Consider the following 13,070-nt stretch of genomic DNA (forward strand, 5'->3'; position numbering starts at 1 on the left):
GGAACAAAGTGGGCTCATATTCCAGCTTCACCCAAGCCATGGTTTGTTTCCTCTGAAACTCAGGTTGAGATTTGATTCCTAATATCATAGTGGTAAGGGGCTGGAGGCTTTTCAAAAATTAAAGGTGTTTTTATGGGATTGGGTTTGTTAGGGAAATACTGGGCTGCTGTAAAGCACAGTTACCTCTTGTACTTTGCCTCCTTCACATGTGACCACAGGCCTGTGTTTGATCATAAGCTCAAAGTGACATCCAGTCTTCACTGGAAGACTAACAGCTGCCAGCACGATGCTCTTGGACTTTCCAGCTTCCAGAAGTTGCACTAAACTACATTTCTATCACTGTAAATCTTCCAGTCTCAGATATTGTGGTATATCAAGAGAAAACTAAGACAACCTGTGTGGATGTTTATCTTTGCGGTCTTCTTAGCTTTGCAAACACTTTTGAATTTGGAGGCTGTTTCTACTGCTATTATTTTGTTGCTTAATATTTAATTTAGCTCCTCTAGCTGTTCATCATGGTCTAAAGACAATCATTTCATTGGTGGAGAAGAATATGCCCACATAATATCAATTACTCTTATTTACTGTCAATAAAAAGCCATAGTGATTTGAACAACAATAACAAAGTTCAAGATACTTTGTGTCATAAAACTTAGATAGGCCAGACTGGGCTGAGGCTTGGCCTGTAAAGTGCTCACCTTGAAAGCGTGAGGACCTGAGTTTGATGCCCCAGAACCTGCTTTTACGAAGCCAGCCATGGTGGTGTATGCTTGTAAGCACCATGCTAAGAAGGTGGAGTTCACTGGCCAGCTAGTCTAGCCTATTTGTACTTTCCAGGCCTACAAGATACCTGGTCTCAAAAAATAAGGTGAATAGTGCCTAAGGTTGACCAGGTTGACCTCTGGCTTCTACACTCTCTCTCTCACACACATACATACACACATATATACACACAAACATACACACTAACATATACACATACATTCACACACATGTGTACACATACATGTAGATAAACACACACATACATGTACACAGAAACAGAAACACACAATTACACAAAATTAGATAACCCTCAGAACTAAAGAAATTCCTGTTTAGATACTGCAATTGGAATAAATTACATAATTTGACACCATGAAATAAGTTTACATTTACAAACACTTCTCTTTCAAACTCACAAATTTTAGCAGCAGAGCAACTAAACAATTGCAATGCATATAAATCACGTAAAAACTTGCAATCTCTTTAATTGAGTGTCATTTCCTTATTCACTTAATCAAAATAATACATGGAAGTTTGCAAAAATTAACCTGGCAATCACAGTTCTTCAGTTTGTTTTTTTAGGGGGGAAGCTAGAGGAGTAAGCAGTCTCATGCTGTCTATGACCAGATCGTCACTCTGTTTCCCACTTTGGACTTTGAGCAGATGTCTGTGGCAGCTACTGCCCTCACTGGATTGTAGTTGGAGACCTTCTCTCCAGCCCCCGCTGAGCCCTGTTAATCCAACAACCCACTTGTAAAATAAACACACAGACATTTATATTATTTAAACTGTTTGGCCATTAGCTCAGGCCTACCATTGTCTAGCTCTTACTCTTATATTTAGCCCATTTCTATAAATCTATACTTTGCCACATGGCTCATGGCTTACCAGTACCTTACATCTTTCTTGTCATGGCAGCGGCTGGCAGTGTCTCCCTGCCCCAGCCCTCACTTTCCAGAATTCTCCTCCTCCCTGTCCCGCCTACCCTATCCTTATCCTTCCTGCCTGCCTACTGGCCTATCAACACCTTATTTATTTTAACCAATCAGATCAATACACCTGACATACAGAACATCCCACAGCACTGGATAAAGATGTCAAGATGAGTACAGCACAGCCCTTGACTGGAAAGAAGAAACCACATGCCTTGAAGCAGTTGGTTTGGGTTACAATTGCTCAGTCTTATTGTTAATAATCAAAATTTTTGATTTAGTAAAAAAGAGATGTGTCAGAGAGATGGTTCAGTTGTTGAGCATTCATACTGCTCTTGCAGAGGACCAGAGTTCAGTTCCCAACACCCATGTGATCTGGCCTATGGCTTCCTTTAACTCTACCTCCAGGGCTTCTGACGTCTCTCTCCTCCTTGGGCACGTGCATACATTCACACAGACATAAACATATACACATATTTAAAAATAAAAAAATCTTCTTTTAAAAAGAAAGATGTTTATTACGTAAGCTGCATTATAATAACCAGTTAGGCAATTGTCCTCATTCACAGTATCTCACTGTAGTTGGGAGGTAGACATGAAAACCAGTCTTACAGCCCTCCATGATATATTGAGTTATGGACACAGAGCTATGGGAATGAGTGGCTAGGTGTGTTTAGCAGGAGTTGGGGAGAAGCCTCCTCAGGGGAATAAGCATTTCAGCCTACTCTTAAAAGGATTATTTAAACATTAGTAAAGCAAAACATAGGAATATATCTTTATGGGTTTTACCCCAAGTCAGTGATACCCAAATGTGTCCTCTTATCTCCCTGCCTCACAGCTGTTCTCACATGATCCACACTCATCTTTTCCAAGTGCATATGTCGTCACTCTTTTCCCACCTTCTTGGTGAATCCAGATCCCTTGGTCAACATCCAAGACCTTCCCCTCTCCAAGGCCACCCATAGTCTACTACTGGTCCCTGCTGTGCTTCCCAAGCACGGCGTTTGCTACAACCAGACAGGAACCCTCGTGTTATCATCCCTTATCAGAGCAACACCTGCCTCCATGACTTTGGCATCTGTGTTCTCAACCATGTGTAAGAGCTCGGTGCTTTTTTTTCTTGGCAGTCAAAGAAAGCCTGAATTAGTAACTGACACTTAAACCTGGTGATCAGGGATGGACCAGACTGTGGGGCCATAGAGCTCCTAGGCCAGTGCCCAGCATGAAACTAGTTCTCAGTGTTTTGGATAAATTAATAAATAAAAGAAATATATCAAAACTTAATGTGGCCACGGTTCAAGGGTAATGAACCTTACCAAGGTACTACCTATGAATGGAGATTATCTTTTTCTCAGAATTTTATACACTCACTCTCTCTGACATGTTGCTGCTGAATCTCTCAGAGATATTGCCCATCATTTGAGACTAGGAGCATATTACACTTAACATTTTTGTTGATATAAGTTGGTTTGTTGGATCTTGATAATGAAGGAAAATATAAGATGTTTCCATCGCAGCTCTGTAAGCTTATATGTAATTATACATAGTGGAATGTAATAGTAGCTCTAGCCTTTAAAGCTCTCTTGAGGCTTAGTTTGTGATGTTTTCACTTACTCTTTCTGGCTGTAAATCTCGGTTACTATATTGTGGGTCTTTACAGATTTACCTGTGGTTCTACTTTTTTATTAGAAACTAAAAAAAAATCTAGAAACAATTTCAAATCCTTATTTGGAGAAATGTACCAGTCAAAAAAAGGCCTGACTGTGATGGTGCATGCCTATAATCTCAACAATTTTTGAAGCTGAGGCAGGAGGATTGCTGCACATTAAAGACCAGCCTGGGCTACAGAGTACAGCTCTGTCTCAAAAAAATCCAGAAAGGAAGAAGAAAGAACTTCCCAGGTTTGGTCTGGCCAGCACTTCCACAATTAACCACAGTATGTTGTGTTATGTATAGTGTTGGCACCTGAGGAAACTGGGCAGATAGTGAGAAAGTCTTTGTTGTCTCTTTGTAATTTCTCTTTACAACTAAAAACATTCCAAATAATAGTTATTTTTCAAAGAATGTTGATGATAAGACCTATGTTTAAAGCAAATGTCACCTACAGAAAAGTCCAAATCCCTGGTGGCAGACCCACTGTATCCCACAGCTTGACATGACCCTTAGGCAGAGAAATGTGTGGTCTCCCTCACCCTTGCCCTGAGCTCCTCCCGCTCGCCTTTCTTACTGGGTTTTACATTTATGTATATATTATAGGAGCCATTTGGGCATCGCTCTTGTGTCACGTGTGTTGTCCTTACCTAGAGCTGAGAGTCTCCAGACCCCTCATTAAGCTGGTAAGCCATAGGAAAGTCATCAATAGTCCCCACAGAACAGTACTCAACAGAACAGCAAATAAAAGTGGCCTCTGATATAAATTAACATTAATATTATAATAAAATAAGTACACAGGCTGGCACGGCAGCCAGTATCCTTCATGGGTTTTCTAAAGTATGGCATTACAGCAAATTAGCAACAAAACTGATGAATGAAAATATTTAAACATCAAGTGATGTGAAATATCAGATTATTAGCCCATGTGACTGCATGTCTATGCTATAGGAAATCTAAACTTCATAATAAAATCATAAAGGCTCCATTCTTCTCCAAGACCATCAACTGACACATGCGCCTTTTTTTCCCTCTGGAGCTGCCAAACATTGTCTGTAAGAGTGTACAAAAATATTCTTGCAACTCAGATGCTAGAATCCACAGACAGGATCTAACAGAAGAAAGACTATTGGGAACAACAGCTAGGAAGTGTTTTGCATGACCTCTAAAGAGTAACTAGACATAGGAACAATTAGACCCACACCCAGTTTCCAGGTGGCTGTCAGAACTGTTTTCTCCTTATCGTTAGGGAGTGAGGGAAAAAAAACTCCAGGTGACCTCCCAGACCACCTGGCATGCCGCTGAATGCTCTCTGGGTAGAGCAGAGATGAAAGAGGGCAGCTAAGAGGAGGGTTTTAAATTACAGATCTGGCTCTCAGTGTGCAGGCTCAGGAATGCTTGGAGCACTGAGCCACAAAGAGCTCTGCCCAGCAGACTGCTCTACAGTGTGTCTTAATCAGAGTTTCCTTGGTTCCTCCGTCCATCCATCCATCCATCCATTATAAAAGATTCCAGGAACATACACAAGCAAGACAAGGTGGGAGGGCTTTTACTTGCAAACTTTGGTCTGGGGTTTTGGGTTTTCTGTTTCTGTTGTTGTAGGTGTTGAGACAAGGTTTCAGACTGTAACCCAGACTGGATTGTCACTAGTTAGCTCAAGCTGACCTTAAACTCATATCTTCCCATACACTGTGGCTGAAACCATGCACCTCCATGCCAGGCTGTACTTGAAGACTTGAGAGGACCCTTCTTCCATGTGTTCTTCCTTGTAGGAAGCAGACACATTGGGCTAGCTGTTTCAACTCTCAGGTCACTGAAAACAGAAAGCACTTGAAGAAATGACTAGATGATGTTCTGCCGAAATTGGCAGGTTCCTGTCTCCATTTTGAATACATCAAATTTAAAGCCTTCTTTCTGCTGCTCAGAGGCACTGAGGTAGGCCAGCTGTCTCCCATTTCTAATGAGGTCTTTCCCAGAGAGCAAGGTTGCTTCTTTGAGGCTGCATCATGCCATCGGCTGACCTGACTGCTCCACACACAGCCTCTTCCCTTGACTTTCCTTTCTCAGTGGCCACTCTTTCAACACTCCTTGGATGTTCTTTTTTTCAGCCCAAATTTATGGACAGTGAAGTAATATAGAACTCACTCCTTGAACTGGGAGTCCTCCTCTAGCTAAGGTCATTTTCTAGAATATGCTATCTAGTATTGCATAGATTTAAGGGAGGAAAGATTTGTTTTAGCACACAGTTTGAGGGTCCAGTGTGTCATGGAGGGATGGCAGTGAGAGCATGAGGCAGCTGGTCAGAGCGTCCACAGTCAGAAAGCTGAGAGAGATGAAGGCTGGATTCACTCACTTTCTCCTTTGTGTCCAGTTGATACTGCACCCTCCTTCAAGGCTGGAATGAAGTCTCTCTGGAAATGCTCTCACAGGCATGCTTAGAAGTTGGTCTCCTAGGTGATTCTGAAGCTTGTCACATTGACAACCATGATGAACCAGACATATAATTCATTTGGAGATGATAGTCCCAAGCATGTACCTCCAGCATAAACAGTGACTTGACGTCTACACTCACATGTCCAGGTGCCTCCGCAGCACCGCTGTTTGCATGCATCTTTATTTGATGCCTGCAGAACTTAACTATTCTGCCTTCAGTCCTGTTCCTTTCACAGAAGTCCCCATCAGCAAATACCAACACCAATTCCAGTGGTTAAAACCAATTCTAGGGTTGGGGATTTAGCTCAGTGGTAGAGCGCTTGCTCCATATTCACCCAATGGCCATATCTTGACGTGAATCCAATGACTTTTTCTAAATTGTTACCACACACACACATACACACACACACACACACACACACACACACACACACACACACACACACCCCACATGCCACATGTGCACATACACACAGAATAAAAAAATAATTAGTTACATTCCACTGTGTAGGCTCTAGCAATTGAACTCAGGTTGTCAGGCTCGGTGGAAAGCACCTTGAACATTATGAGCTACCTCTCTAGTCCCCAGTGACCTGAGACCTCCGATGAATCACAGTGGTAGGAATTCAATGATTATAGTCTTCTTCCTACTCCTGTCCTTATTTGCTATGGAATGTCCATGATGAGGCATCCAAGAGTCCCCCTCTGTTCTTTCAATCTACTACCGACTGCCAACCCTTAGTTGAAAAAAGAGCCTGAAAGTGAAGTAAGCAAATTCAAACAGCCTGCCACCTAATCTGTTAAAAAATAAGACCCATTATCAACAAGTTAATTAATTCTCTGGAGATTATAGATTAGATTAGATAGTTAATCTCTCTGCATGTGACTGACTTCTTGTACTTTCCAATATTTCCTTTACTGACGGTAAGATGGTAACTGATTTACTCAGTCTTTGTTCTGAGATAATCTGTCTGAATTGTTGTTTGCGTCATATCTATATGTGAAGCTATTTTCTAGTGATAATGACATAGTCATGAATTTATTGAGCCTAGTCCCATTCAGTAACCAGAAGGTACTATGTACTGTTAGCATCATGTTGTCACCATCACATCACTGTTGTCATCGTCACACTTACCATCATCACCACCACCATCACCATCATCACCACCATCACCATCATCACCATCATACCATCATCATCACCATCATACCATCATCATCACCACCACCATTATCTTCATCATTCATCTCCACCTTGTTCCCTCCAATGCATTCCCACACACAATATCTTAACTTGTGAACTTTTTACCTAAATAATTCTCAAAAAAAATCTGTCAAGAACTATCCACATTTTATAGTCTTAATAAAACCTCCCTATGTATAATTTTTTAAATATTTACTGCCAAACTTAACTATTGATTTTTTAAAAATGTCATCCTTGATTCACTATATCTTAGTCACATGAAACGTAACAACTGGAGACAGTATCCAGATGTTTGCATTTAAAGCAATTACTCAGGAGATTGTACACAACATTTAGAGACCATTTAACCCATTCTCAACTCAACTCCTGCCACTTGCCAAGGCCATTGCTGTGCCAGTGATTTTAAAGATGATGAAGAGAACTTTATCCATCACTTCATTAAAGTAACTCATGTTTGCAAGTGTAATTCCTAGAGTCTATTTTAAAATTTTTCATGTTTCTTTACTTTTGTGTATGCATGTGCATACATGTATGGTTGGGCATGTGTGCATACTTTTGTGTATTCATGAGCATACATGTACGGTTGGGCATGTGTGCATACTTTTGTGTATGCATGAGCATACATGTACGGTTGGGCATGTGTGCATACTTTTGTGTATGCATGAGCATACATGTACGGTTGGGCATGTGTGGAGGTCAAAAGACAACTTGAGGGAGTTGGTTTTCTCCTTACATTATGTGGACCCTGGGGATCAAACTGAGGCTGTCAGGCTTGGTGGAGAGTATCTTTACCTGCTGAGTCAATCATCTCACTAGGCTTTTCAGACCTATTGACAGAAAAAAATATATGTTTGGATGAGTCTCCCAAAGTCAGTAGTTGGATACTCAAGCCTCAAAAAGGCAGCAGTACCAAAAGGTGGGACCTTTAAGGGCTCTTTGAGTCAGGGAACACTACTCTCATAATAGACTGAGTTGGTGTAACCAACCAACAGAATTGGTTGGTTAATTTAACAGTATTTTCTTTAAGGGAGGACTAATGTTATCCATTCTTGGGTGCTCACTTTCTGTACCTCTGTCTTTGCCTTTCTGCCATGGGTCATTGCACAGATACAGCAGCAAAGACTTCACCTGATTTTGGACCTTGATACTGAACTTCTAGAAGTATGAGCCAGGAAGTATCTTTTTATCATAAATTATTAAGCCCGTGGTATTTTTTGTAACACAAAACAGAACAAAGTATTATGTTGTTATTATTATTATTGTTATTATAAAAGTTTGTTTCCAGGGAAGTGAAAGGACTAGGTTAATGAGTGAATGATAATTCTAACAAGTCAAGGCTTAAGTTCCTTATGTGTTTGAAAAGATGCAGATGTGAACAAAGCAGACTCTACAATGTGGTCATAATGTAACACAGTTCCAGGGAAGCTACCTATTTCCTTGATTTAATTAGAAGACTGAGTCTGGTAATACAACACCCTTGTCTATGAAGAGAGTTGTTGCAGATCCTGTTTAGAGTAGTATAAACTCAACTTCTTAGTGTCTAGTGTCAAAAAAATTTTGTCAGATATCTAGAATTCATCCAGACAGTGGGCCCCTGGGGTGGTTGGAATGGTTTTCTTATACAGGTTATAGAAGTCAGTATTGCTCTTTTGGAGCCACACTCCATGTTCTGAGTATGCAGTAGATGGGGCTACCTCCAGGCTGATTTTAATGATGCCACTCTAGAACATTTCCTTCTCAGATGATGACTGAGGAACTAATAAAGAACCATGCCAGGTAACACAGCAGCGACAGAACTTTGCTTTTTGGGTAGCTTTTATTTTCTCACCTCTTTGCTTTTTGTTGTTCTTTGCTTGTTTAATAGAGCATCCTGGCCATCTCTTTCATTTTATCCAAATGACTCCAGAGCCCAGAGAGTGTGCTGCTTTTACTGATACATAGCATACTGGTCTTCTAATAGTATATTCATATATGTACCTATGTATAATCTGAATTTTTAAAAAACTTTGGCTGTTTGTCAATTTCTAGGAAAAAAAACTTCACTTTATTGTATTGAGTTGGCATCATGCAAAAATGAAGTGATCTGAAGATGTTACCTCTTTTCCTATTTGTTCACTTGTGAGTACTGTATTAAATATATAAGGTCTTAGTTACATGGGTTTGATGACAGAAGCTAACACTCTCTAAAGAAGACAAACAACACAGCCACTCTCTTGCATGGTGAGACCAGCACTAGACAACAATGTACAAGGCACAGGCATCAAGCTGGAGGCTTTAAAAAAAAACACTGAGTTTTTGCAAGATGAAATATTAGTTATCACTGATACTGGGCCACCATCTTTATCACCAAGGTGCTCATTCATCTCTTGACAGCTGGTACTAACGTGACCTTAGGTATTTAAAAGTGCATATAAGGTCTGGGGAGATGGCCCAGTGGTTAAGAGCACTTGCTGTTCTTGCAAAGGACCTGGGTTTGGTTCCCATCGCATACATGAAGACTCACAACTATCTGTAACTCCAATTCCAGGGGATCAGACACCTTCTTCTGGCTTCTGTGGGCACTGGGCATGCATGTAGTACACAGACATATATGCAGGCCAAACACACATACATATAAAATAAAAATAAATAAATCTTTAAAAGTGTAAACTAGTGAAGTATTTTACTACATCTAAAATTGCAAAGTCTTCAGACAAAGAGAAAATACTGTGCATGGTGAAGTAAAAGGTATAAAAAGGTCATAGAATCCTGCATTTGGAAGTGACCTAGATAATTTTCAGTCCAAACTCCTAAGTATAAATATCTGAATGCAGAGCAGATTCTATGTGAAATGTACCACCTAGGAAATGTACCACCTCTAGCAGCTGTTGTTACACGAGCTCATTAGTTCAAATACAAACACATTTGGCTCCTTGGACTTGCTTTCCCAACTGTGAGCCCTGGATCCTTGCTTCTTCCCCTGGCACTTCCTCTTCTGTATTATCTTTTAGAAGCTCAGGTATTTGTCAGTTAGTGCAATACACAGATAATTTGATCATCGTAAATCCAAATTTTCCTTCCTGGGCTAAAAAATAGGTCTTGTTCAGGGTGCATTACAGTCCTTGGCAGAAGGATTTTAAAACGAAAGTAGGAAGAAGAAGGGCTGGAGCGTCCTGGATCTGGGATTTCTATTCACAATATGGGAGCGAGAACAGCTAGAGACTGTGACTCTGATCCACGTCCCCTCCCCAGCCAGGTGCTGTCCCACCAGTGAGAGGGTTCTTGAGAAGGCCTTTCAGCTGGATGTCACCTCTGCATTACTTGCTTCTTCATCCCTCAAATCTGGAACTGTCTGCAAATTCAGGTAATACCGTGGCTACATGCAGGACTGAGCATATGCAATCCCAACTGTTTAGGGACTGTTCTGGTCCAGCTGGGTTGTCTAGTGCTTAAAGGCAGTGGCTGCCAAGCCCAACAAGCTGAGTTTGATCACTGGAAACAACACAGTGGAAGGAGAGAACTGACTGGATACGCACCACATGCACCATGGCGCACACAAGCACACACACACACACACACACACACACACACAGTGTGTGTGTCTCCTGTAGCTGTCATAAAAATATCTGAGATGAGCTAATGTATCAAAAATAGACATTTGTTTCCTATAGTTAGTTCTAGGACCTTGTAAGTCCTAGAACTAGGGCCTGTGCCAGATAGGACATTGCTGCGGGAAGGGACTCTGTAAAGTCCCAAGCAGTAAGACACGGATGAAAACTGGACAGGCTGGCTTTTGTTACAGCCCCTCTCTCAGGATAGCTAATTCACTCCGTCACTGTCTCAGGACTCTCTCAGTCCATGAATGGATTGTTCCATTCAGAAAGGCTGGGCTCTCATGATTCAGTCACCTCCCAAAAGCCTCACTCCCATCATTAACATATGACAGAGGACTATGTTTCCGACATATGAATTCCAGGGGCACACCCAAACCCAGAAGAATGAATTAGCTTGAAAATAATTGCACAGTAGCATATCAAAAAATGCAACCCATTATGTAATACACAGCATTGAGAGGAAATGTGCACATTGGACTTGATAAGAACACACAACAAGAATGGAAACAATATGAATATTTGCAATGTCATGTTTGTTAAATAAGTTATAATTATCCATGTAAGAAAATATGATGCAACCATAAAAATTAGGACACAAACAAGTAACTATCATTTAGGAAACATTTCTACATTATATGAAGTGAAAAATGAGATTTACAAGTACTGCACTACAACTTTTCATTCCAGAAAGAATAGTCACATTATTTTATGACTATATTTTATGACATATATTTGCTTAATATTTATACATATGGTGGAAAACTGGAAATTTAGGTAATAAAATAACAAGGCTATTTACAGATATAATTTATGGGTAGGCTTTATTTAATCTGTATGTTGGTCTGTATTTCCTTTTTTTAATATACATATATACACACACACACACACACACACACACACACATACATGCATACACACAAACACACTTTATTATATAATATAAAACTGGTGACATTGGTTTTAAGTTCTCATATTTGGGGAGTGAATGAGAGGTAGGCATCTTCCTGGACGGAGAGGGAATGTATCACTAAGTCCCATGGTGTGCTTACAACAGTTGATAACTGGATGATTGGAAGAAGGGCAGATGGAAAAGCCTTTCAACAGGAAGGACTGTCACGGGTGAGGAAGAAAAGTGCTGGGAGAGTGTAAGGGAACCAGCGCTGAAGCTCAAACTGAAGCAGGGACAGGAACTTTAATGGCTACCCTCTGAGAATCTGCACACACCGTTCCCACTGCTTGATGCATCTCCCACTGATGGAGTCGCCCTTCGACCTCCAGCCGCAGTTATTCTGCACAGATTGGTTTTGCCCCAACTGTGTCCTCTCCAGGCCTGTGTTGCTGTGCAAAACACAGTATGTCACAATAACTAAATTTGTTTCAATGTTTTTTTAAATAGCAAGATTCACCAGGGTCAGTAAGTCTTGAAAATAAGTGAGAACTTGCTTTCTTTTTAAGTTCAATTCTGTCATATAATAAGTGAACAGGGCAAGTTTGTATCAGAGTAACTAGAACTAAATTTAATTCAGTTGAAACAGTTTGGGGAATTAGCTAGCAGATGATCTCAATGGGGCTGGGAGTGGCTCAGTCAATAGAGTGCTTGCTGCACAAACATAGGGACCTGATTTAGGATCCCCAGGACACACACTAAAAGGCAGGTGTGATGGCTCCCACCTGTAATCCCAGATTAGGGAGGCAGATAGTGAGATAGAACTCACCAATCAGCCAGTCTTGCTGAATCTGAGAGTTCCAGGATCAGTGAGAGAGCCTGCCTCAAAAGAACAAGGTAAAGAGTGTCAGAAGCCAGCTCCCTCCAGCTTCCACATACTCATACACACACACATATGCACACAAACGTACAGACGTGTTCATACAAAGTAGAGAGGAGGGGTTAGGTTTGGCAGAATATATAAATGGAGGTCTTAACATACATCATTGGTTTTCACAAGACAGGTTATTCTTGCACAGGGGCTTGTGAATGTCCTTGTTTTCATGTCACTCTGTGTGTTTATTGAGAAGCTGGATAAAGAGACTGTTACCATTCTTGCAACTCTGTTCCCAGAGAAAAGATGACAGTTGGGAGAAACAATAGTGGACAACACTGCCTACAAGTATCACACACTTAACCATCTGCCAAGAAGCAAAGGTGTCTTGTGTGTTGCAGGTTGTAGATTATTGATAAAAATGGAACAGATTTATGACTGATATTTACAAAAGAAATATGTCAGTAAATTCTTCTAATATCAAATTATTCTTAATGCCCATAGTACTTGATGAAACACACTTTGCATTTTTGCCATGTTGTCACATTAATTATCACATTTTTTCCTAATAACACTCATTTTATTTATTTTTAAAACAGTGTAAACAGAGAATTACACATGTGGTGGTTTGGATGGAAATGTCCCCCATAGTCACATGTATTTAAACACATGGTTGCCAGTTAGTGGTGCTGTTTGGCAAGGTTATGGAGCCTTTAGGAGATAGAACTTTGCT

The sequence above is a fragment of the Onychomys torridus genome, chromosome 5 (assembly GCF_903995425.1).
Source record: "Onychomys torridus chromosome 5, mOncTor1.1, whole genome shotgun sequence".
Lineage (NCBI taxonomy): Eukaryota > Metazoa > Chordata > Mammalia > Rodentia > Cricetidae > Onychomys > Onychomys torridus.